The sequence below is a fragment of the Schistocerca serialis genome, chromosome 3 (genome assembly GCF_023864345.2).
Source record: "Schistocerca serialis cubense isolate TAMUIC-IGC-003099 chromosome 3, iqSchSeri2.2, whole genome shotgun sequence".
Classification (NCBI taxonomy): domain Eukaryota; kingdom Metazoa; phylum Arthropoda; class Insecta; order Orthoptera; family Acrididae; genus Schistocerca; species Schistocerca serialis.
Window position 1 is genome coordinate 385,780,599 of NC_064640.1, and position 25,347 is coordinate 385,805,945.

Consider the following 25,347-nt stretch of genomic DNA (forward strand, 5'->3'; position numbering starts at 1 on the left):
CATTTCTCTTCTACTGTATTTCTTTCTCCTGTTCTTGTCAACCGTTCCCTAATGATCGCTCTGAAACTGCACTTTCTCCAGTTTTAATGCACAGTTCATAACTAATGAACTGTGGTCAGAGTCCATATCTGCCCCTTTAAATGTCTTACAATTTAAAAGTCGGCTTCTAAATCTCTGTCTTACCACTGCATTATTTATCTGGAATCTTCCAGTGTCTCCAGGCCTCTTCCACCTTCTTTCATGATTCTTAAACCAAATGTTAGCTGGGATTAAGTTATGCTCTGTGCAAAATTCTACCAAGCGGCTTATTCTTTCATTCCTTGCCCCGAGTCTATATTCACTTCCTACTTTTCCTTCTCTTCCTTTTCCTGCAGTCGAATTCCAGTCCCCTACGACTATTAAATTTTCGTCTCCCCTAACTATCTGAATAATTTATTTTATCGCATCATAACATTTCTTCAATTTCTTCTTCATCTGCGGAGCTAGCTGTCATATAAACTTGTTCTGCTGTGGTAGGCGTGGGCTTCGTGCCTATCTTGGCTACAATAATGTGTTCACTATGCTGTTCGTAGTACCTTATGCGCGTTCCTATTTTTTATTAATTATTTAACCTATTCCAGCATTGCCCTTATTTCATTCTGTACTTATAATCCTGTATTCTTCTGAACAAAAGTCTTGGTCCTCTTGCCACCGTGCTTCACTAATTCCACTGTATCTAACGTTATCCTATCCATTTCCTTTTTTAAATTTTCTAACCTACTTGACCGATTAAGGGATCTGACATCCCACGCTCTGATCCGTAAAGCGCCAGTTTTGTTTCTCCTGATAACGACGTCCTCCTGAGTAGTCCCCGCCCAGAGTTCCGAATGGGGGACTATTTTACCTCCGGAATATTTTACCCAAGAGGACGCCATCATCATTTAACCATACAGTAAGACTGCGTGCCCTCGGGAATAATTACGGCTGTAGTTTCTCATTGCTTTTAGCCGTTCGCAGTGCCAGCACAGCAAGGCCGTTTTGGTTGATGTTACAAGGCCAGATCAGTCAGTCATCCAGACTGTTGCCCCTGCAACTACTAAAAAGGCTGCTGCCCCTCTTCAGGAATCACACGTTTGTCTGACCTCTCAAGAGATTAGATTTTCACACGCACGCATACACACACACACACACACACACACATACACACACACACACACACACACACACACACACACACACACACACACACACACATACACCCGCACACGCACACATAGTGTTCATTTATAATATGTATGCATAATTACATACCTCTGATGCCAAACGAAACTTCAAACTTTTCAGCCAAATAAATTGTATTACTTCTCAAAATAAGTAAGATTTCGAGCGCTAAACACAAGTGGCACTACAGGTATATCTTAATTGCTGTATCTGACTAAAAATAACATATGTGGCTCATTTGTTGCCGCTACTGATAAAGCAGTAATTGATGACCAAGTTCCATTGCTGTACAGCACTTAAAAAAAAAGAACCATAAAATTAAATATTTTCACATCTAAATTCTCTGTGATACTGACATGTCGGGGACCTGAGCTCGATTTACGGTACTGTTAGGGAATTTTCATTGGTGGGAGGACAGTTACAGTGCGTTCTCAGCCTTGTGAGGCCGTCTCTGGAGCTACTCGATCGATCAGTATTCGTTACGAGGTCATGGAACGGGACAACGACCAGGAGATCAGTGTGCTGACCACATGCACCTCAATATCGCATCTTGCAATTCAAACCGTTATCATGTTTTTAAAAAAATGTTCAAATGTGTGTGAAATCGTATGGGACTTAACTGTTAAGGTCATCGGTCCCTAAGCTTACACACTACTTAACCTAAATTATCCTAAGGAGAAACACACATACCCATGCCCGAGGGAGGACTCCAACCTACGCCAGGATCAGCCGCACAGTCCATGACTGCATCGCCTTAGACCGCTAGGCTAATCCCGCGCGGTTATCATATTTTACTGTGGCACTGTGGAAACTACCAGGTAAGGCACTTCAATGAAATACCGTAGTGAACAGCAGCAATACACATCCGTATAGGTAAGAAATGAGGTTTTCTTTATGCTTTCAGAGTCGTCCATACATAACAGCGACTCCATGTTAGTGTATTAATTTCATCTTGCAGTACAAGATGTTTGCAATTTCGCCAGAGTACGCCAAATTTTATGGTAACACTCACATAAGTGTGTTACTTCTATCTTGCAGTACAAAACGTTTGTCACCTTCTCCTCATAACGTTAGCATGTGCTGTCACACAGTGGGGACTACAGGTCACTTTGATGAAATAGCATATCAATCTGTAGTAGTACAAATTCATATAGATAAGAAACGAGAGTTTCTAAGCATATGAAGTCGCCATACTAGGGTATTAAATATACCTTGCAGTAGAAACGTTTGTCATGCTGATAATGCTAAGTGGGAATGGTAATGATAGTCGACTCAGAACTGAAATTGTATCCGATAACCAGAAGTTGACTATATATGTGTCATAATGTGACATTGTATGTGTCATAACAGGACAGTGTATGTACCATTACTTGATATTGGGTGACAGCATCAGGCTCTTGAAACTGTATTGTAACATTTGACACAAACGTATATCTCCAATCCCTTACTCCCAATGAAACACCAATTTCCTCATACGCTAGTGCCAACCTAATTGCTGCATGAAGACGAGGACGAGAAGTCTCGTCTCACATTCAGTGGGCAAACGTAATTGTAAAACATAGATTTTTCGTTCTAATCATTTTACTCCATGTGAGAAGACAGCTCATCATCATAATTCATGGCTACCTTTTAAGACGAGGGCTTTACATCCAAGTAGTTTTATTTTGTGACTGCTGTTTCGCATATTAGAGTTCATATGTTTAATATTTCAGGAATGGACAGAAAGATGATGAGACCATGAATCTCGAAATGCATTGCTGTATGTATTCAATGTTTTCACATGTTTACATTCTAAATAAACTGAAATGAGTCCGCTTTGCAATTCTTTTCACTAACACGTAAACGTGACGTTATGTGTCAAATCCGAAGAGGCATGCAGACATACGCATGTATCGGTGCTGCACTATCTTGTGTAGCTCTTTGGTAGCCAGACGAGTGACATGTCTCACGTGAGGGTCTTTGGTTGTGGCAGCCAGTCTGACTCTTTATCACGAAATTGAGGCTTACTGCAGTTAAAGTTCAGCATCTGGTGATACTTTTATTCTTACTACAGTTGTCTTGGTTCTGGTCATCCACGCTGCCATCCTTTGCCAGTGACTGTGATATTTTCAGTTTCCATTGGTGGAGCTGTTCATGAGATTGTTACATGCTTTTGGCTTAAGGAACAAACATTTAGAACGAACTATTTTTACGATGTTGCCATTACATACAGTAAATTTGTCACATTTATATGGCATCCTGACTCGGTGCACTGTATCATTTGAACATAGGAATTATTCCAAATTAGTTTACGAGTGTGCACATTGCGCAACAGTTGTATCTGTGCTTGACAGTCGTCTATGAAAGCTATTTCACATTCCTATTGTAGGATTCCCAGCTACTTGTTACGTCCACTCGCTGATTCGTTGAGTTCTGTTCTCTTCGTTCTATCTGCTCAGTTACGATATGTATTGGTTGCGATACAATAAGAAGTTACCATACGTATTCATCCTGTTTGAGTATACGTAACTAAACCTCGATCTATAATAATAATAATAACCCATAGTAGTAATAACATTAATATTTAAAGAGCTTTCACCTCTATTGGGCAAGTAATATTATGGTATGACGTGCATTGTACTCCAATAGCGAAGATTACTTTTATTATTACGAGAATTCATATTTTACAGATACGATTAAGACCATATAGGATGGACAGTGTGAGGTCATACTATGGTGGATCAGGACACCCACGCATCTTTTAAGCATCTATGATCATCCCAGATAGTAAACCCATCTCTTATTTGGTAACAAGCCAATCTATCCCTTCGTCATCATAATTTTATGTATCCTTGAAAGTGACCTACTTTTGCACTTATTATGGTTGGCGATGTTGTTCAATGACCGTCAGTGTACCTACACCTGCTGTATTTACAGAGCGGTTTCTCTATTAGAGCAGTTTATTGGAAAATGAGTTGTCCATATAACTGTTTTCCGAACTTTCCTGTGTTTTCCACCCAACCGCATGCTTATGTGTAATCACGGTCTGAAACAGGTCATGCTCTCATCCAATACGTTGCTTAATTGTTCCACCACCTACAAATATTTTGCACATTCCGCAACATTACGAGTTTTGTTACATATCGAGGGATTTTCAACATTTTCAGGTAGTTAATCATACAGGAGACTGAAGGTAAATGCAGCAGCACACGCTACCAGTACACTTTCACCAAATGTTCATGTAAAAGAACGTTTTTTAGTCAGAGATTATAGTTTTTCTACTTAAGTAATGCTTAGAGTTGTTACAAATTACACAGACAGCACACATCGTACGAGCGATATCCTATAAAGAGATCTACATTACACTGCGAGTACATATCTTTGCGCTCCATAGTCACTTGTATTATTTTTTATGGGACTAAATAATCGTTCTCAAGATCTGTCGCTTCCGTCTGATAGGAGTTCGTTTTCCGTGGTGCTTGCAAAGTTTAAATGCTGCCGCAACATAAATTTTAGTCAGAAGCGTATTTACATGGGATTGCCGGAAAAAACTGCTACAGACAACTTTTAAATACTACTAATCTAGACTGCATGAGGAAAACAGTAGTTTGCTTTCAGACTGTAACTAATAAATGTACAACCCCTACATCTTATCCATAAGGTGGATAATACTAAGATCCCTTCGAAGTCTTCACTCAGAAATTGACTGAGATGGGACTGTATTCAAACACTGCATCAGCTCCAGTCCGGTTGAAAACCGATTGTCATTGACAATGTGTGACACTCGTTGTAGTCCCTGCCTTCTACAGAAAAGAAATGTGGGCCATAACATGTTCAGAAAAGAAGATAATATATGCTTTTGAAATTTGATGCTACAGAATAGTGCTGAAGATTAGATGGGTGGCTCACCAAATTAATGGGGAGATAGGCTAGAATGTTGCACCTAGAGAATAATGTATCCAGAAACACATGATATTTTTCGATCAGTCTTCAGTCTAGTGACTTATTTTAGTCACATGAAGGAATGTGCACTGGAGACCGGAATATTCAGTTTCTGCCATTTTCTACAGTTTTTATTGTTATGATACATAAGGTGGAGTTTTGCGCAGCATTCGTAAACATTTCGCGTTGTAAGCATAACATGACGTGGACAAAACCAGTTAAACACCAAAGACATGACTCATTACCGTGCCTAACACGGTGTAGAAAAACCATTGGAATTTAAAACAGCTTCTAGTCGTCTCTGAGTTGATGAATGTAAGTACAGTATAGTTTTCAAAGTAATCTTATACCATTCTTCAGCAAAATAGTGGCAAGTTCAGGTAATGGTGACGGAGGTGGATAGCGATCGCAACGTTCTCTCAACAGTGGCCCGAAAAAGCTCGATAATATTGATATCTGGTAACTGTGATGACTAGGGGAGATGAGAAACTTCATCTTCGTGCTCACAAAACATGTGCTGTATGAGAGCTGTGTAAACAGGGGCCATGTCATCTCGAAACGCAGCATCACCATTGTGGAACAAACATTGTACCGTGGGATGGTAATGATAAGCCAAAATGGTCACATAATCCTTAGTAGTAATGAAAGCGTACAGCGTGGCCATGGAATACACAATCTGGCTGGTCATAGCATCGGTGAAACTCCATCGTGTTTCATTCTTTGGACGTCAACTTCGCCAGAAATTGGAAACAGTGTGAAACGAGACTCATCAGACCAAATGACTTCCTCCCATAGCTCCATAGTCCAAGTGTAACGGATTCGGCACCATCTTTTCCTGTTATTGGCAATTGCATCACTGACATGTGGTTTTGGAATTCCAGCTCGCCCTGAATTTCGCTGCTTATGGAGGTCCCTTCGTATTGTTTTCAGCTGACATTACACAGGTGCCGTTCGTGGTCAAACACAACAGTGCAATCAGCAGGCTTGGCTAACATCTGCATTTATGCTCAAGTATGCTTTCTCGTGGTGTCTCCGTATTTTTGTCCAACCCCAATAAGTGCTGTATAATATATTAAAGCTATTTGAAAGATGCTGTTAATACGAGGGTTGTCCACAAAGTAAGTTCCGATCGGTCGTGAAACGGACATCACAGTGAAAATCCAACGAAGCGTTGCACAGATGTGTTGGGTAGGTCTCCAGTATGACCGTCGATCGCATCAAGAAGCTCCTTTCAGTTGTGAGTAAAGGTGCCTAGAACAACGATGTCTCCCACCAAGTAGGAGGGCCCTCTGAGAGGCTTCGCCTTAATGAATGCAGCCTACCTAACACTACTGCCACGCCCTTCCTTCTTCATGGCAATTCTCAGCCGCACTCTGCAGGGGCAGTGAAGACGCTCCTGCAGCCTTTTCCATGGGGAATGTTCTATCACCCACAACACGGCCCTAATTGGCTCGTCCTGAGTATCATCTCTGTTCGTATGAAACGATGGATACGAAGACAACACTTGGGCGTACGCTACGTGCTATAGACCAGCGTAGAGAATTATCAGAAAGCACAGGCGGCTGCCTTCTATGGCGATGCTGTTGGAAATTTGGTATAACGCTCGAACAAATGTTTAAGTCGGAGCGGCGACTATGTAGAGAAGTATCTGGAAAGTGTAGCTAACCCTTGCAAATAAAATGCTGCTGATTTTCACTGTGGTTTCCATTTAGCGACCGATCGGAACTTACTTTCTGGACAACGCTCGGCTTTCAGTTACAGAATTTTATTGTGAGTAAAATGATATATGTTTCTGGAACTATTTATATAACATGTCGACAGCTGAGCCATACTTCATCGGTCGTGAACCATCTTCTGCCCTGAATCATAAGATCTTTTACCGTTGGACATAATATACCTGTATACGTACTGAGTTCCTCTAACATATTACCGATTCTACCTGTCTTGAAAACAGAAACTTTGGTAGTTTCCCACTGCACCTGTTACAAAATATTTTTAAACTTGAAACTAGTTACTGATCATACTGATTAATTTCTTTTCACTTACTGATTATTGGGTATAACAGGTAGACTATTAAATATAATACCCAAAACATTTTCTCGAATGCAATGGTTTTAAATTTCCATCGAATATTTGCCCTTAGATACATCACCAAGCTGTTCCTTGGAACATGTTTTCACATTTGGAAAAACATGAATTTTTTGGGGTAATTTTTGTAATTTCAGAAAAAGTCTGCAGCACACATGAAGTAAATCCTCTCATTTCAAAATGGAATAAGAAGTTATGTTAAACTGCTGGTACAAGGCTGTCTAGTGGCGAAAGTCTGTGAAGTGTACCAAGATATAACGCTCTCCCCTTCTGAATGGAACGGGGAAGAAGAGGAATTTGTGGCACAATTTGACTGAAGGAAGGGGTCGGTTGATAGGACACCTTCATCAGTTTAGTTTTACAAGGAAACGTTAGGGATCGAAATTGCAGAGATGAACACGCTAAGCAGATTCAAAAGGATGTAGGTTGGACTAGACGTAGAGATAGAATAGACTAGTTTGGAGAGTTGCATTAATTCAGTCTTAGGGCTGAAGAACACAACAAGAAACACATCTTCTTTTATAAATGAATGTAAATCTAGTCCGTAGATAATAATCAAAACTGAAAATTTTTACTAAAATGCATAAATGAAATCATGGTCGGCTGTATGGGCACGACATCAAAAGCCAAAAAATTTTAAGAAAAGGTTTGTGTTACATGACCGCATGGGGCACCAACTTGTTGACACGTAGGATAGTCCAGAATGATACATTAACAACTAGGTCACATTCATTCACTATGTAATCAAGGGCAGGCCTAAACAATATAGTTCATTTCCGCCAATCTGCCACATATCCCCTTTGACTCATCTTATTGCACTGATTCCTTGCAACTGATTGAAACATAGCCACCACTTCACTACCATTACTAATGTCACGGAGGGTCACATCATTGTCTGGCAACACATCAACATCATCTCTAGCACTCCAAACCGGCCAGTGTGCTCTTGTAACTGGAAGACTAATAACTAGTCCTGTGTGGTAATTAAATTGAGACTGCAGCACCTGGATGAGGGAATTGTTTCTTGCGATCTATTGCTAACCACGTCTTCGCCTTCAACCTACGCCTCTGATATCCGAGACTGACATTGGCGATGTCCCCCTCCGTCGTCTCGGTGATTACAGTTTTTCAGCCGGAAACTTTGGCGACTTCCTTCATACAACTCTGCCGCAAAATTTCAAATGCGTCCTGCAGTAAAGTTTTGCAGCGCGAGTTCTTCTCGTGAGTCAGCATTCTGATTAGCCACTTCCTCACACGTGTCTGAAATGTGGGTGACGAGTTCAGTGAGTTCTTGCTCAATATTTTCCCCTTCGTTCCTTATTGCCACTACCTGTCCCGTTCCATTCGCAATTGGTATGCTCCGTGACAGGGTTGACATAAATTAGCTTGAAACACTGCAATTCCCTACGCTTTCAAGATATACGCCCACGAGTCTCCGCACAGCACAGCCCATTACTAGAAACACTTTTCGCAGCTTCTAACGCAACTACTGTGGATTGCTAGTCCAGTGTCTCGTAGAAATAAAGTATTCTATCACTGACACACGTTGTTGGCTGCTGCAGCTCTAATTGCAACTGATTGTGATGAGATACTTCTATATACGGGACTGCGGAATATGGATCAGCATTATGACTCTATTCAGGACCCCCTAGCAGATAGAGGTCATACCATTGTTATTAACTGGACGAAATCGTCAGGTGTAAGAGTAGCGTAAATAGTACCTCAAATGAATCTTATAGTACCATTACTGTTCACGATAAATGTAAACGATTTGGTGACTAACGACAGAAGCTTCATGAGTAAGTTCACTGATGATGTGGCTTTACATGGGAAAGTTGGAACGCTAGCCTTGCTAACGATCGATGATTATTGCAGAACTGGCAATTACAACTCAACAAAAATAAATGTAACTTATTACATATAAAAACGTGGAAAGCCCCATTACTGGTCGAATACCCTATTGGTAATGAATCAGTGAAAACAGCAGCAACTGCAAAAATCCGGGTTTAACCGTTAATAAAGCAGGTGAGAGTCGGAGATTGGCTCTGAGCACTATGCGACTTAACTTCTGAGGTCATCAGTCGCCTAGAACTTAGAACTAATTAAACCTAACTAACATAAGGACATCACGCACATCCATGCCCGATGCAGGATTCGAACCTGCGACCGTAGCGGTCGCCCGGTTCCAGACTGTAGCGCCTAGAACCGCACGGCCACTCCGGCCGGTTGAGTCGGAGATTCATTTGAAACATTTTAAGGATATGCAATTCACCATGAAACAAGCTTAGTAGAAAAAACTCACCTGGCTGTTTCTTGAATATCGGTCTTCCGCCAGAGAGGTAGAGAAGGTACAGAATGTCCAGTGAGGAGCGGCGCATTTTGTCATGGCTTTGTTTGCAAAGTACGAGAGCACCACACAGGTGATAATAGAATTACAATGACACACGAAAGAAGAGAGATCTTACGTTATACAGGGTGGATCATCCAAGACTTTCTCCGCAAATGTTACGGAAATAGAAAGTGCTGTTGATGTACGGCTTCCACAGAATTGATTCAGTCAGGGACTCTTATTGTTAGCCAATCAATAGATAGTTATAACACTTAGAAATTGTATTTTTTGTGCCAATTTAAACTTCTTTAAAAGGAACGATGCTTATTGATATAAGGAAGCTGAAGGCAGAATCAGAATGTCAGTGTGTTTGTTGTAGTATTCTAGTGAGAGTCGTTTACCGGACATCGTATTTTGAAAAGTTTGCACACTGACACTTGTTGAGTGCATGTGGTAGTACACACTACAGAGCAACAAAAGTGCATGCACTAGTAATATGGATTCTGACCAGTAACGAGACAACTGACCATCATAGGTTGTGCTCAAAATGACCGGCAGTGACAGTATATGCTTCCAGTCTGGTATGAAACGACTGCAGCACAAGTGCTATTAGCATTTCAGAGATGCCTCAGCAGGTTACAGTAATACATCGTTGCATATTATCGGCTATAATATATATATATACTGTACACAGCGTCTCTCAGCTTCCCCACAGAAAAAGTCTATGGGCGTCAAATCCGTTGAAAGGGGCAACCAAGTTACAGGTACTCTGCATCCTACAAATCGCTAAGGCTGGCTTCAGTACTTCATGCAAGTCGTCTGGATAGCCATCATAAAGGTTTTCCTAGTCTGCAGCCATGGATGATGGCCTTTTAGGAGGCTGCAATACTTGGGCTCATTCAGTGTTCCGTCTATGGAAAACGGGCCTGTGACCTGTTGGTAAATGTTAAAAAAAATGTTAAAAACACTGCTGAAGTCATCGGTCCCTATACTTACACACTATTTAAACTAACTTACGCTAAAGGCAACACACACACACTCACCCATTGGCGAGGGAGGACTCGAACCTTCGGTGGGAGGGGCAGCGCAATCCGTGACATTGCGCCTTAAACCGTGCGGCCACTCCGCGCGGCCTGTGAACCGTTGGTTCAGTATCCCACACACCCGTTTACACATCATGCACTCTGCCGTTCCACCTGACGAAGCCAACAGGGATTATTGACAGATAAATAGTGTATGTTTCGGCGGCTTAACACTAGAACCGTAGATATTTGGACGTGCCTGAAACCGCTGCTGGGTCACTAATGACCCACATATCTTTCCCTTTTATTATCTTGTGTCAATAGGTGGTTGTTACTACTAATGAATCAATTCTTTGAAGTACTGGAAATTTTATCATGAAATCAACAAATATAAAGTAGAATTTCACAAATTATCATTTACTGTTTTAAAAAACTTACACACATTTGCGGGGTACTTTCTGGCTACCATCACATAATGGGCACAAATAACAGTATTTTGATATACATTTGTTGCAATCAGTTTTCTTCCTCTTATGACTCATTACAAATGATTTGTTTCCTTCATAGTTAGACTTTACAAGGCAACGTGCAGAACTGTCTTTGGGTGTGACAGAGGTACTAGTGTTCCTGGTTGCTGCGTACTTCTCAGCAAGCTCTTCCATCAGCTACAGTATGATGTCTCTGTGCTTAAACTTTTTCTCGTTTACAGCAATGTACAATACCCAGGCATTTATCCCAGCCAAATCCAGCACGTTGTAAAATGTGTGAACAGGCCAACGTCTCGATGGTGCTTGAACAGAGTATTTGCAAGCCGTTTGTTCGACCACATTGACTCCACATTTAGAGCCGTTACAAAACGTAACTGTATCTGGATTCTTTTTCAAACCATCTTCAATTTTAAGATAAGGGTGTATAGTGCTGAGAAACAGGACATTCCTGTTGCTCTTTCCCTGCAAAGTTGTCAGCATCGTATCATTCCACTTCAACAACACTGTGCTGTATAACACTTCTTTCGCCTTCTTGGCGCAGACTGGAATTCCCCTGCGAGATCTATTTACGGTGTCCACTAGACCTACAGCATTTGCTTTCAAGTTTTCAGAGAGACAGAAGGGGGTGAAAAAAATTTCACATGTAATATTTCTTTCTTTATTGAAGTAAGGTTGATCGATTGTTTCACAACAAGACGCTCATCTCTTGGCCTAGTGTCATCTTTTCCTAGATAATGGTAAGCATTCACACTATATCTGAAATCTTTATCTACTTCCATCCAATACCTTTGCCCGTATTTGTTCGGTTTTGAGGCCATGGATTGTGCGAATCTGCAATGGCACTTTAAAGAAAAAAGCTGTTCGTCGATTGTTATACATGTATCTGATATGTAGCTACATTGTGCCTTCACAGTGAATTCGTGCCAGATTTGTGACACCAAACAAATTTGTCTTCTCCCAGTTGTTCTGATCTTGTGGATCTAATGTCAAATCTGAGATAAAGTATTATCTCTCTGAATCCGCCACAAGTCATTGTTGACGTCAAAAATTCTTTCTTCACTTCATTCATCACAATTAGTTAGTCCTAAGCTCTTCGCTCCCATAGCGCCTAGAACGCACAATGTGGCTACAAAATCTTACAGTACTTCACTGTTCATAGTCCAATCATCTGAACCCAATACCCAATGTGTTTCGGTCTGAGTACGTTTTACAATGTGATTCAAAATTTTGTCCATTATCATCAGATGGAAATCACTGTACCAGGTCTCATTCACGTTTCGTTCTGCGTCCAGAGATGGTCTTTGGAAACATTCTGTTGTTCATTGTCTGCCTATAACTCCTACTTTCGAAGTCGTTCCATCTGTTGCTACAATATCTCTAGCTGAAGGAAACTGAAACAATCTACAACATTGGTCATTTCGTTGTCCATGACGCCCACGGTCACAAGTTGACCTACCCTTTTTGGCAGCTGTTCCTGTACTTCTAGTAATTAGAGTTACAACACTTATTGGTATTCAATATATTGTGGAACGTTATGCAAAAAACACACCTTCGTAAATGTAATGTAGGACTTGTAAAAATTTAAGAAAACAACAAAGTATAAACATAAGTTTTACAATAGAAATCCGCTTCTACGTAGCATGCATGTAAACAATAATTATCATATAAACAAACGCATAAATTTGCATACCTTCCTCATCAATATTCACCTGCACATCCTGAGAAATAACATCAGATTCTGATGAAAAATCTAGAACTGCAGGTGGTTCTGTCCCTAAGCTTACTCACTACTTAATCTAACTTAAACTAACCTAAGCTAAGGTCAACACACACACCTCTGCCCGAGGGAGGACTCGAATCTTCGACGTGGGGAGCCGCGCGGAACGTGGCAATACGCCCTAGACCGCGCGGCTACCCCGCACGGCTTCATGATGCACAATCTCATTTAACGTATTTATAATGTCCCCTTCTGCTGGTAGACGTGTGGCCACAGTATAAAAACTGCAACGTCATCAGACACTGAGATAAAAGGGAGTTTGCGATCGTTGGCCAAACCCAATCTAACAACAGGCATGAAGCTACGCTACGCTACACCGACCCATCTGCGGTTCTAAGTGAATCTTCATATTTCTCCTTTGAGGTTTCCCCATAAAATGTAAAATTAAACATAAGCACTAATTACCTTATTTTATGAAAAGTCACAGAAATTCAGTAGTCTAGGCAGTAATGCAAAAGAGTTAAAAACGAGAAAACGAAAGAATTAAGAACTTGGTCACGAGTGACCTAGCCACGGTTCTAGTGTTAATTGGCCATATTTGTTAAATGTAGCTTCATCGCTTAACAAGATACACGATACATCTGTAGTATCCCGTCTTAATGTCCACATACAGAAGTTAACGCAATTCTCATTAGCGCTTTCATGCCGCTCTTGACTGAGAGAGATGTAATAGGGATGGAACCTATGTCAATGGAGAAAGCATAGGACACTTGCCTGACTCATGCCACTTCCTTGTGCTATTGCGCGGGAGCTAACGAGCGGATCAATCGCAACAGCAGCAAGAACATTAATTACCCCTTCTTCTATCGTCACTTTTTTTCTTATGGCACCATGTTTAAGTTTTACACTAACAGTTTCATGTAACTCGTTGAAGACGTTGATAAATAACTGCCGAGATGGTTGGCATCTGTTGAGACAAATTGTTGTATACACCGTGCCAGGCCGAACTGCTTTCTTCCTACACTCAATACACTATGAGCATGTCGGCTTTTTCTGCAATGGAATCCCTTTATCCACTCACAACCTACTGCTTGGACTATCATACACTAACTGATAAGCAAGCCGCAGTCTACACACAAGCAAACTGTAAGGAATCATAATACAACACTACCTAGCAACTTCACAGGCTGAACTGCACAAGCAAGTGTTGGTGCAGAAACTTTTATAAATTAAATGTCTCATAAACGACTCCCACTATAATACTGCAACAAACACTAATTACATTCTAATTTACTCTACATTTAGTTTGTTAATGTCAACAGAACTTCTTACATTTAAAAAAGTGTATGTTCGCACAAAAGTACACTTTCTAAGTATTATTATAATCTGTTCATTAGCTAACAATACACGCCACTGACTACGAATCCATTCTGTGAAAATTGCACATCAATTCCTCTTTCTATTTCCACAATATTTTGAATTATTTAACATTACCACATAATGAAAAATTCATGAGCTGCTTAATTTTTCTTTTTGTTTGAAATGCAAAAATAAAAAAGGCATATCAAACTCTGCTGAACTATAATTATTTGTAATATCTACCTCAAAATTATTTTTGTTACTCAATTCAGCTATTTCTGTAGTTTTTAATTCAAAGAAAGATACTGGTGCTTTGGAATTTTTAAATCATTTTTCTTCTAATTCAGCTTCACAATTATGATCATATTTAACCATGGATACCCTAATGACCATGTTTTCAACAACAAGTTATCATCTGCTGCTGTATCTTCTATTTCAACTCCAACATCATTTTTATAAGAACATCTAAGAATAGCATCATTTAAACTTGAACTAAAAGTAAAAACAGCAGTTAAACCTTTTCCCCTTAATACTTCCTTAAAGTTTTTAATAAATACTTCAGATATTTCTAATGGATAAAGTACTGAATTCATTTAGTTTTTAATGTACCATTATTAAGTGTATGTCCTTCCATACAAATTCTATCAGTAAATGTTGAAATTACGTTTAATGAAACTGATGAAGAAATAAAAGGATTTTCTGTTCATAGTAAAATATTATTTCTTTTTATAGTTGCAAAATTAAATAATCTTGCGACATAATTATCAATTAGTTCTTATTAGATTTTCCATGACATGTAGGATGAACTCCACCTTCAGTTTGAATGATTTTAATATTAGTATACAATTGGGCATGTTTAGGATGTACAAATAATCACCTGAATTTATATTAATTTCTACATCTTGATTAGGAATATATAAATTATTTTTACTTTACACTTTTGGAACGAAAGAATGATATTGAGAGCTTTCAGTTTTGTTCATTTATCAAGATTAAAATTTATAAGGATATAAATTATATTATGAGGTTAGTTTTTGATACCCAACTATTAAGATAATTATCAAAACTGGGCTATTTTAAAAAACTAATTCATTTTTCTTTTTCATAACTTTTACAACAAAATATATGCATCTGAGTATTTTGTTCTCTGTAGTTCTTGTGAATAAGAGTTTATTTTCGCTTCATATGCATCTAAAGCTTTTAATTTGTATGTAACTGGATATAACTTTTAATTTCAAAAATATCTGTCGACCAGTAGCTGCACAGCCTTTTTCTAAAGTTCCTTTTAATTCACTTTTTATTATTTTATTAACTATTTCTTATTTAGGCTTAGTATCCTCAAAATATGTTGCATAAATGGGTGCAATAAAATTTTTGCACTTCCTTTACTCACATCTTTTGGCTCATTTTTATTGTTTTAATGCTTTATATTATTATATTCAACAGTTTATTAGAAAGTACATCAATTCGTTTATAATTTCTTTCTAAGTTAAATTTTCCCCACATTTTTCTTTAAATGTTTTAATAAACCATTTAACATGGCTGCCTTTAATTCTGTAAAACTTGAATAATGATTAATGTTAGATTGTTTCATTAGTTCTTGAAAATCTTTATTATAAAATTTTATCATTATCTGCTTGTAAATTCGATGACTTTTACTTTACATTTTATCCAAAATTTCTAAAACATTTTTACTAGGTTTGCCTTTAATTGAAATATCCAAGTACATTTTGAAAAAACATAGATTATGGTTAATAAGTGTTTATTTGCTATACTAATTTTGGAAAATTCCTCTTAAGTTACCTACATCTACATCTACATCTACATCTATACTCCGCAAGCCACCCAACGGTGTGTGGCGGAGGGCACTTTACGTGCCACTGTCATTACCTCCCTTTCCTGTTCCAGTCGCGTATGGTTCGCGGGAAGAACGACTGTCTGAAAGCCTCCGTGCGCTCTCGAATCTCTCTAATTTTACATTCGTGATCTCCTCGGGAGGTATAAGTAGGGGGAAGCAATATATTCGATACCTCATCCAGAAACGCACCCTCTCGAAACCTGGCGAGCAAGCTACACCGCGATGCAGAGCGCCTCTCTTGCAGAGTCTGCCACTTGAGTTTATTCAACATCTCCGTAACGCTATCACGGTTACCAAATAACCCTGTGACGAAACGCGCCGCTCTTCTTTGGATCTTCTCTATCTCCTCCGTCAAACCGATCTGGTACGGATCCCACACTGATGAGCAATACGCAAGTATAGGTCGAACGAGTGTTTTGTAAGCCACCTCCTTTGTTGATGGACTACGTTTTCTAAGCACTCTCCCAATGAATCTCAACCTGGTACCCGCCTTACCGACAATTAATTTTATATGATCATACCACTTCAAATCGTTCCGCATGCATACTCCCAGATATTTTACAGAAGTAACTGCTACCAGTGTTTGTTCCACTATCATATAATCATACAATAAAGGATCCTTCTTTCTATGTATTCGCAATACATTACATTTGTCTATGTTAAGGGTCAGTTGCCACTCCCTGCACCAAGTGCCTATCTGACTTCAATTCTGCTAAATCTGCTTTTCATAAATCATTTATACAAACAGGAATGTCAGGTCTTGTCTTAAAGGTTTTTCCTCATCAGTTTATGTGCTTGGTTAGGTATTTTTTCATATTTATTAGCAAAGAGAAAATTTATTTAATAGTTTAACTCTTTTTAATTTTACAAATTGAATAAACTGCTTCAGTTGTTCATCTTCAATTTTTAGTTGTTGTTCTGTTTGGATGATACCTGTTAGAAAATTTTTTACATTTCAAACACCAAATATGATTCTCTTAAATGATATTTAGATTATTCATTTATATAAGATAATATTTCATCAAATAAAATTACTTTCATATTTACTGCAGCGTTTTAAATTGTACCACTGAATGTTAGAAATAGAAAATTTGATTTATGCAGTATTTTCATTAATTCATTCACAAAGACTATAAAAATCACTTAATGAAATGTTATAATCACTAAATGATTAACCTTGAACTATACTTTTGCCAATATCATCTACAATTTTAAAGGTAAACAGCAATTTAAATTAGATGTTTTTTGGTGATTTTCAGTTATAAATGAAAATTCAATTATTGGTTATCACAGACCTTGTTTTTAGTCCATTAAATTCATCTAAAGCATAATTAAGATTTGAATTGATGTTATTTACTTTTTAATGGTAATCAAACTAATACCATAAGTTGTCTTGTTTTAACAAAATTTTTCACAATACTTTTTAATTTTTTCTATATTTTGTATAGGAATGTAGTTATGAATATGTGTTATGATGATATATTTGACTTTTTGTGACAAAATTATTTATTTCATTTTGTGCATATAGCTTGGTAAGAGCATCATAACTGCTAATTATGTCACTCACTTCTACTAATCTTCTGGTTTTAAAAGAAACATAAGTCTTAGTTGCTTGAAATGTTTTAACCTACTTCTTCCTGAAAGAGTATAATTAAAGTTACTATTTTTGGATCTATTTAATTTTTTGTAATTCATGTCTGATATTTTTATTCTATTCTTGAAAATAGTGTGTCAATTTTAGTATTAACTTTTGACTCTAATACTATATTTATTAAATTGTGTATCAATTTCTGATTCTATTTCTAATATATGTCAACTAATTCTTGATTCAATTTTTCTTAAATTTTTGAGGCTGACTCTTATTTCCACAATATGTGTTGTTTTGCTTCTAAGATTTATTCTAATTGTCAAAATGTTATTGCTATTTTATTTTCAAAACTATCTATTTATTAAATTTAAAATGTCACATAATATAGTGACAGCCAAAGTAGTTATAGGACCACATCCACAGTTATCTGATAATAATTTTAGCATAAATAAACACAACTGACCACAAATAAGTTCATAAAAATTTTGTATTCTTTGAACATTATTTACAAAACGACCTTTTCCGAGTAATTTATTAATTCTTGTGGTGTATTTCCACCAAGTGAATGAAAAACCATTTTTGAATTAATTTTTTTTATGTTAACAATGAGTACCAACATTATCAGAAATATCTGAACCAACTTAACCACATTCAAATTTTTTTGATTTATTGGGTAAACCATCAGTCATAATAACATGCCTAAAATGTTTAATCTTTAAATTCTTCGAAAGATATTCTCTGTCCTAATTTGAATGTTTACCATTTTTTATAATTTTTTTGAATTTTTTGTTCGTGTCTTTAAACCAGTATCAGCTCAAATGTTCTCGTCCATTGCTAAGTTATGTCTGTTTCGTTCTTTGAATACTACATCGGTATGTTTCTTAATCTATTGTTGTTTTTGCCCCTATACCAACTACTGTACTGCCAGCAGGTAATGTACACTACAATAATGATAATAACCGACCTTCATGTTTGCAACAAAGTGGAACACCTACAGTCATCCTTACCATGTTAATTACTATATGACTACCAGTTTCAGTGCTTCAGTACACCATCTTCAGGCCTTAACTGATGCTGATAGAGTTAACTCCAATCATAGTCACGATGTGATTGGTGGCCAACTTCTATGACCTAGTTTTCTATATAGTGTTCCAACCATCAGTTACCAACAACATAATCCTGTTGGTAATCGATGGTAGGAGACACAAAATTGTTGTTAGAGACAGTCTGCAAAAATCAGTTCACAGATGTTGGCCAGTAATGGAATTGTGTTTATGTTTAGAGTTAGTTCCCTCAGCATCAGTTTGGCCTGAATATGGTGTAATGAAGGACCATATTTGGTAGTTATACAATAAATAACATTATAAGGATGGCTGTACGTGTTACATTTTATTAGATAAGTAAATGGCTGATGTCATTCAAACCTCCAGTGAGAAAGATGACATACAAAAGATATTTCACCTTTTGTTAGCCCAAACCAAGTTTTTTTTTCTTTTTATATAGTAATCAATAATCTTCTGACAGATGGAATACCTAATGTTATAATTAAATTTGCAAAAATTCCTTATCTCGGTCATTCTCTTTTGCATGAATTAAAAATTATCAGCCACGCAGCATTAGCTGAGCAGTATAAGGTGCTTTAGTCATGGACTGTGCAGCTGGTGCCAGTGGACGTTTGAGTCCTCTCTTGGGCATGGGTGTGCGTCTTTGTCCTTAGGATGATTTAGGTAAAGCAGTGTGTATGGTTAGGGACTGATGACCAACGAAGTTAAGTCCCATAAGATTTCACACACATTTGAACATTTTTGAAAAATTATCAGTACTATTTAATTGTTCATTATTTTGTTCAATTGTATTGCATTAGGTTTAGTTTTTCCACTCAGGAAGAAGTATAAGTAATTTTCAAATTTTTCATTTATTTTGATAAGAATTTTATAAAATTTCCATTAACAAATTTAAAATAACATTGTATTGAATATTATGGAAAAATTATAATTACCAACCAATATCATCTAATCCTATTCCAAAATTCCTTTAGCAAAGACAATTCATCTAACTGTCGTTGCTGCTAATTTTTCACTAAATGAATCATCAGCTGCATATCTTCTTTCTTTGCCAGTTGACTGCAGTTTTCTATATGCTTCATGACTCCATTCCATATGTTTTTATCTCTATATGAATATCTATTCTGTTACAAGCTTCATCAAATGGAATTATTCGTTTGTCACCAGTATGTAATCTGTTTTTCAAATTTTATTCTAGGATGACAATAATTAGAGGCAAGTGTAGTTCAAAAGGTGTATTAACTAACCCTTTTCTGATATTGAAAATGTGTGAGGTGAATTATACCAAATCTAATTATATAAGAAATGTACATTGAAAGATTAATAGTAAAATTATTAAATTTATTTGTTACCATCATATGTCAAAATATACTCAATTGGTTTAACTGTATCATTTCTATTAAATTTTCACCATTTTTTCTGAAAGTCTGTTATGTAGTGAATCATGAAGATTTTTTTGTGAAAAACTGGCTAAACGATTATTAGCAACTTATTTTGTCAGAAAGTTAAATTGTTATCCTTTGTTTGGTTTTTATTTTATTTGGATTATATTCACTACATGAGCATTTCATACCAAATACGATTTTGGTCTGTTTTAATAAATTAGGATCATCAAACATTCACCCATATAATTTATAGTAATCTGTTTTTTAGGTTAAAGATTGATCATTTTATCTGTACCACGTATTCGTTCCCACTGATTGTTAATTAATCTCCATTACCTGGATCCTCTCTAACATATTTAAAAATACCAAGAGATCTTAATCCGAAACTGTGATGTTTACTATGGTTAATTTAGTCTTTAATTTTTTAACTTATACTTTTTTGACAGATTCTTGGTATTTATGTTCTAGCATTTTCTTTTCATCACAAATCTTTAATATATTACTTACTTTTGATTTGCATAATGTATAATCTCTCCATAATGGTGAAATAGCGTTTAATTCTGCTAAATAATGATGGCTATAGCAAACTATCCGTTTTTCAACTTCTCTATTTCCTCAGTCACTTTTTATGACCAAGCACCTACTTTTTAAATTATAACAAGAACAAGTTAGACTCTTCTCTATGATTTTAATATTCTTTTTTTTGTTTCTTAAATTTCTCTGTTAATTGTTCCTTTACCTTTTTATTTCATTTAGATTTATTACAAAATCTGGTTTTTACTAATTATTAAGGGAACCCCTATGTGTCATGATTTAGTTGTTAAAACACCTTAAATATTTTTTATGTTAATGTTGTTTAATATTTATATTTGACATTTATGTTGTTGAGAAAACTTTATACTTTTCCATTTTGCTTATGTAGTTACAAAATATTGTATTTGGTAACTGTATTTCACTTCATTACATTTTCTACTCATATCTATTGTAATAAATCCAAATAATCAGTATTCCAACATTTACGAATATTTCTTTAAAATCATCCAATTTTAAATTGTCACCAGCAAATTCATGATGTAGATATATAATTTTGTATCATATTGCTACAAGAATTTAAAAAGTTAACATTATGTCAAATGAATTGTTTTGGCATTTTCAAATGTCTTTGGGTAAAATAAAAATATTCTTCCCTTTTATGTCTTCCTCTGGTGAAATATTCTTTAACTATATCTCTGACACTATAGGCCTATATCTCTGCCATCGATCTGTTGTACAATTTTAGAACTTGTTTTATGCTCGTGTATCATGTCATTTCTGAAAACTCACACTCTACTCTGTAGAAATCAACATGGATTCCAGATACAGCGATCATGTGAGACCCAACTCGCTTTATTTGTTCATGACACTGAGGAAATATTAGATACAGGTTCCCAGGTAGATGCCATTCTCCTTGAGTTCAGGAAGGTGTTTGATACAGTTCCGCACTTTCGCCTGATCAACAAAGTAAGAGCCTACAGAGTATCACACCAGCTGTGTGGCCGGACTGAAGAATTTTTAGCAAACAGAACACAGCATGTTGTTCTCAATGGAGAGACGTCTACAGACATTAAAGTAACCTCTGGCGGAGTGTTACCTTTCACAGTATATATAAATGACCTAGTAAATAGTGTCGGAAGTTCCATGTGGCTTTTCGCGGATGATGCTGTAGTATACAGAGAAATTGCAGCATTAAAAAATTGCAGTGAAATGTAGGAAGATCACCAGCAGATAAGCACTTGGTGCAGGGAGTGGCAACTGAACCTTAACATAGACAGATGTAATGTATAGCGAATACATAGAAAAAAGGATCCTTTATTGTATGATTATATGATAGCAGAACAAACACTGCTATCAGTTACTTCTGTAAAATATTTGGGAGTATGCGTACAGAACCATTTTAAGTGAAATGATCATATAAAATTAATTGTTGGTAAGGCAGGTGCCAGGTTTAGAGTCATTGGGAGAGTCCTCAGAACATTTAGTCCATCAACAAAGGATGTGGCTTACAAAACACTCCTTCGACCTATACTTGAGTATTGCTAATTAGTGTGGGATCTGTACCAAGTCAGGTTGACAGAGGAGATAGAGAAGATCCAAATAAGAGCGGTGCGTTTCGTCACAGGGTTATTTGGTAAGCGTGATAACGTTATGGAGATGGCTGGTTCAAATGGCTCTGAGCACTATGGGACTCAACTGCTGAGGTCATTAGTCCCCTAGAACTTAGAACTAGTTAAACCTAACCAACCTAAGGACATCACAAACATCCATGCCCGAGGCCGGATTCGAACCTGCGACCGTAGCGGTCTTGCGGTTCCAGACTGCAGCGCCTTTAACCACATGGCCACTTCGGCCGACGTTATGGAGATGTTTAGCAAACTCAAGTGGCAGACTCTGCAAGAGAGGCGCTCTGCATCATGGTGTAGCTTGCTGTACAGGTTTCGAGAGGGTACATTTCTGGATGAGGTATCGAATATATTGCTTCCCCCTACTTATACCTCCCTTGAAGATCACAAACGTAAAATTAGAGAAATTCGATTGCGCACAGATGCTTTCCAGCAGTCGTTCTTCCCGCGAACCATATGGAACTGGAACAGGAAATGAATGAAATGATAGTGACACATAAAGTGCACTCCGCCACACACCGTTGGGTGGCTTGCAGAGTAAAAATGTAGATGTAGCTGTAGATTGATTTTCAAGAATAAAATCGTCAAATAAACCAACTGACTTCTGTTTGCATTCATCTAATAGTACAATTTTATCAATCTATTCAATAAAAGTAGCACATTTTTCATCTTCTTTGTATTCCATTTTTTGTTCCTTTTTGTAAATGCTGAGTATGTCAGTTGACAAAACATTTATAATAAATGCATAAATGATTAATTTTACACCACTTTAACCATCCTGGAGCTAAAATAAAATTATTGTTCATTAATATCGTTTCTCCACTCCCACTTGGTCCTATTATTCCCCATCACATAAAAGTTGGCAGAAGTTTGCCATGTTAACTCTTTAATTTCTGTCCTAGAATTCTTGTTTTAGGTTTACAGTCGTTTTCATTTAATTACATAACTTTTTATTAATACTGAATCAGCTACATATTTCAATCATAAAGTGATTCTCCATTTCTCAATAAAGGATTATGTATTCCTATAAGCCACTGTTATAATAATGTTTCATAGTTAAAAAGTTCCCTAGAACTTGCCAGTGTATGACTACAAATACTTCTCACTAATCAAAATATTTGTATAATATTTCTGACTGTGAAAATATAAAAATATGATAACAATAAAATAATTTGTTGGGAATAAGATAATTAATTTTGCCAGAAAGGTAGAATAAACTAATTGATGATTATATGTTTAAATTCCTTGAACAAGAAATTGGGCAACTAAAATCTAAAGATATGAAAAAAATAAGTTTTACATTTAAGTATTCACTGATGTGCCCACTCTGACTGAAGTTTGTGACTTCATTAAAAATAACTTCTCTGTAAATGTACTTTATGATTATTGTAAATTTTAAAATTGAAATGGCTGTTACAAATTAAATAAATATATGTTACTTATGTTTCTAACAAAGTACATAATGAGGAACAGAAAAATCTACAAACCTCTACCTATTTCTAATACTGTAAATAATGATGACTTTTCGAAATTAAGCCTTCTACAATACCAGTTAATAACCATTTAGTTGAAAATGCGTAAATAAGGCTACAAACTACAGCTTTCGAAAATAGTATGAAACAAATCAAGCATAATAATTTCTTAAATTCAACAAAATTCAAAATTATGAACGTAGTTACAGAAAATTTAAAATTATTTTACGGTTTATAATTAGATTTTAATATATTTTGTGAATAAAATATATAAAGAAATAATACAGTTGAGAAATCTTGACATGAAACTCAAACTTATAGGACTACTACAGAGAAGAGATGTTTAAAAAATTTAACGGGTAACAGGACATTTAAGAATGACTAATTTTTGAACTAGTGGTTCTGGTTGGAGCTTAAACACAATTAACAGAACGCAATTATTGTAGAAATTAACAGTTATATTCTACTAACAGTGTCAGGTTACATCAAATTTTAAAAAAAGACAAATATTATATTAATGTTAAAAATGGAGATCAATAATATCATCTATGGTCTATAGAATCTACATTTGATCCAGTAAATAGACATCATCTAAGATTTATTAAATTTAGGGATATTGAACTTGGTACTGATCAAAAACTTAAACATTTAGATTTATCTAATAAGACTGATGATATTTCAAAAATTGCAACACAAATTATTGTTAACTAATGTTTTTCTTTTGATAAAAATGACAAGTGTATCCTTTTTATCCAAAAGTTTTAGAAAGGTGGACAACCTACTAATTTATTATTTTAAAAGAATAAAATAATTCATACAACTGGTGGATAAAACATTTATCTAGTCTCATTTCAGCTCAGCTCTGAACAAAATTTATTTGTCATATGTGTTCATTACAATTTAATACTAAAGAAATATTAGAGGATTTCATAAATAATTGTTGAATTAATAATACAGTAAAAGTAGAATTAACAGAATAATATTAATACTGAAAACATGAAAATAATACATCTACTCAAGAAGTTCCTTTTGTTATTTGTGCTGATTTTGAAAGTAAAGATGCATAATTCTCAAGAAATACAAAAATGATATAAATGTTTAAATTAATTAAAAATATACATTAGTAACAGTGAATTTTTGTAATAATGGGCTAATAATAGTATTATTAAGACATAGGTTCAGACTGAGCATTGAAAAGATAAATAAAATACAATTAAAATGAAATTATAAATCAAAAACATAAACCAAATGGTTTTAGTTATTATATTAAATACAAAAAAGATTACTGCAAAAAGTTAATTAGATGAAGATGACCAAATTCACATTAAAAATACATTGATTGTGTCCAAAAGGAAATTGATAAAGTTGGTGAAATTTATTCAGAAATAGAAGAAGTGTAATCACTCACAAAGCCAGAAGTATCTAGAGATGATGATTCTAAAATTTATTTTTTATGTAAGGAAGCTTATAGCAAAAATATAAAATTTTGTCATGAAGATCATTTGACTGTTAGTTTTATATACCCATTATGTAATAATTGTAAACAAGCAATAAAAGAATCCTATATTTGCAACAAATTTTTCATTCTATGATTCTCATCTATTTGCCAAGGATATTGGTATGATGAAACAAAAATAGATTTAATACTCAAAAAAGTATTTGAACATTAGACTTATTGATACACTTAGAGTTTGCTT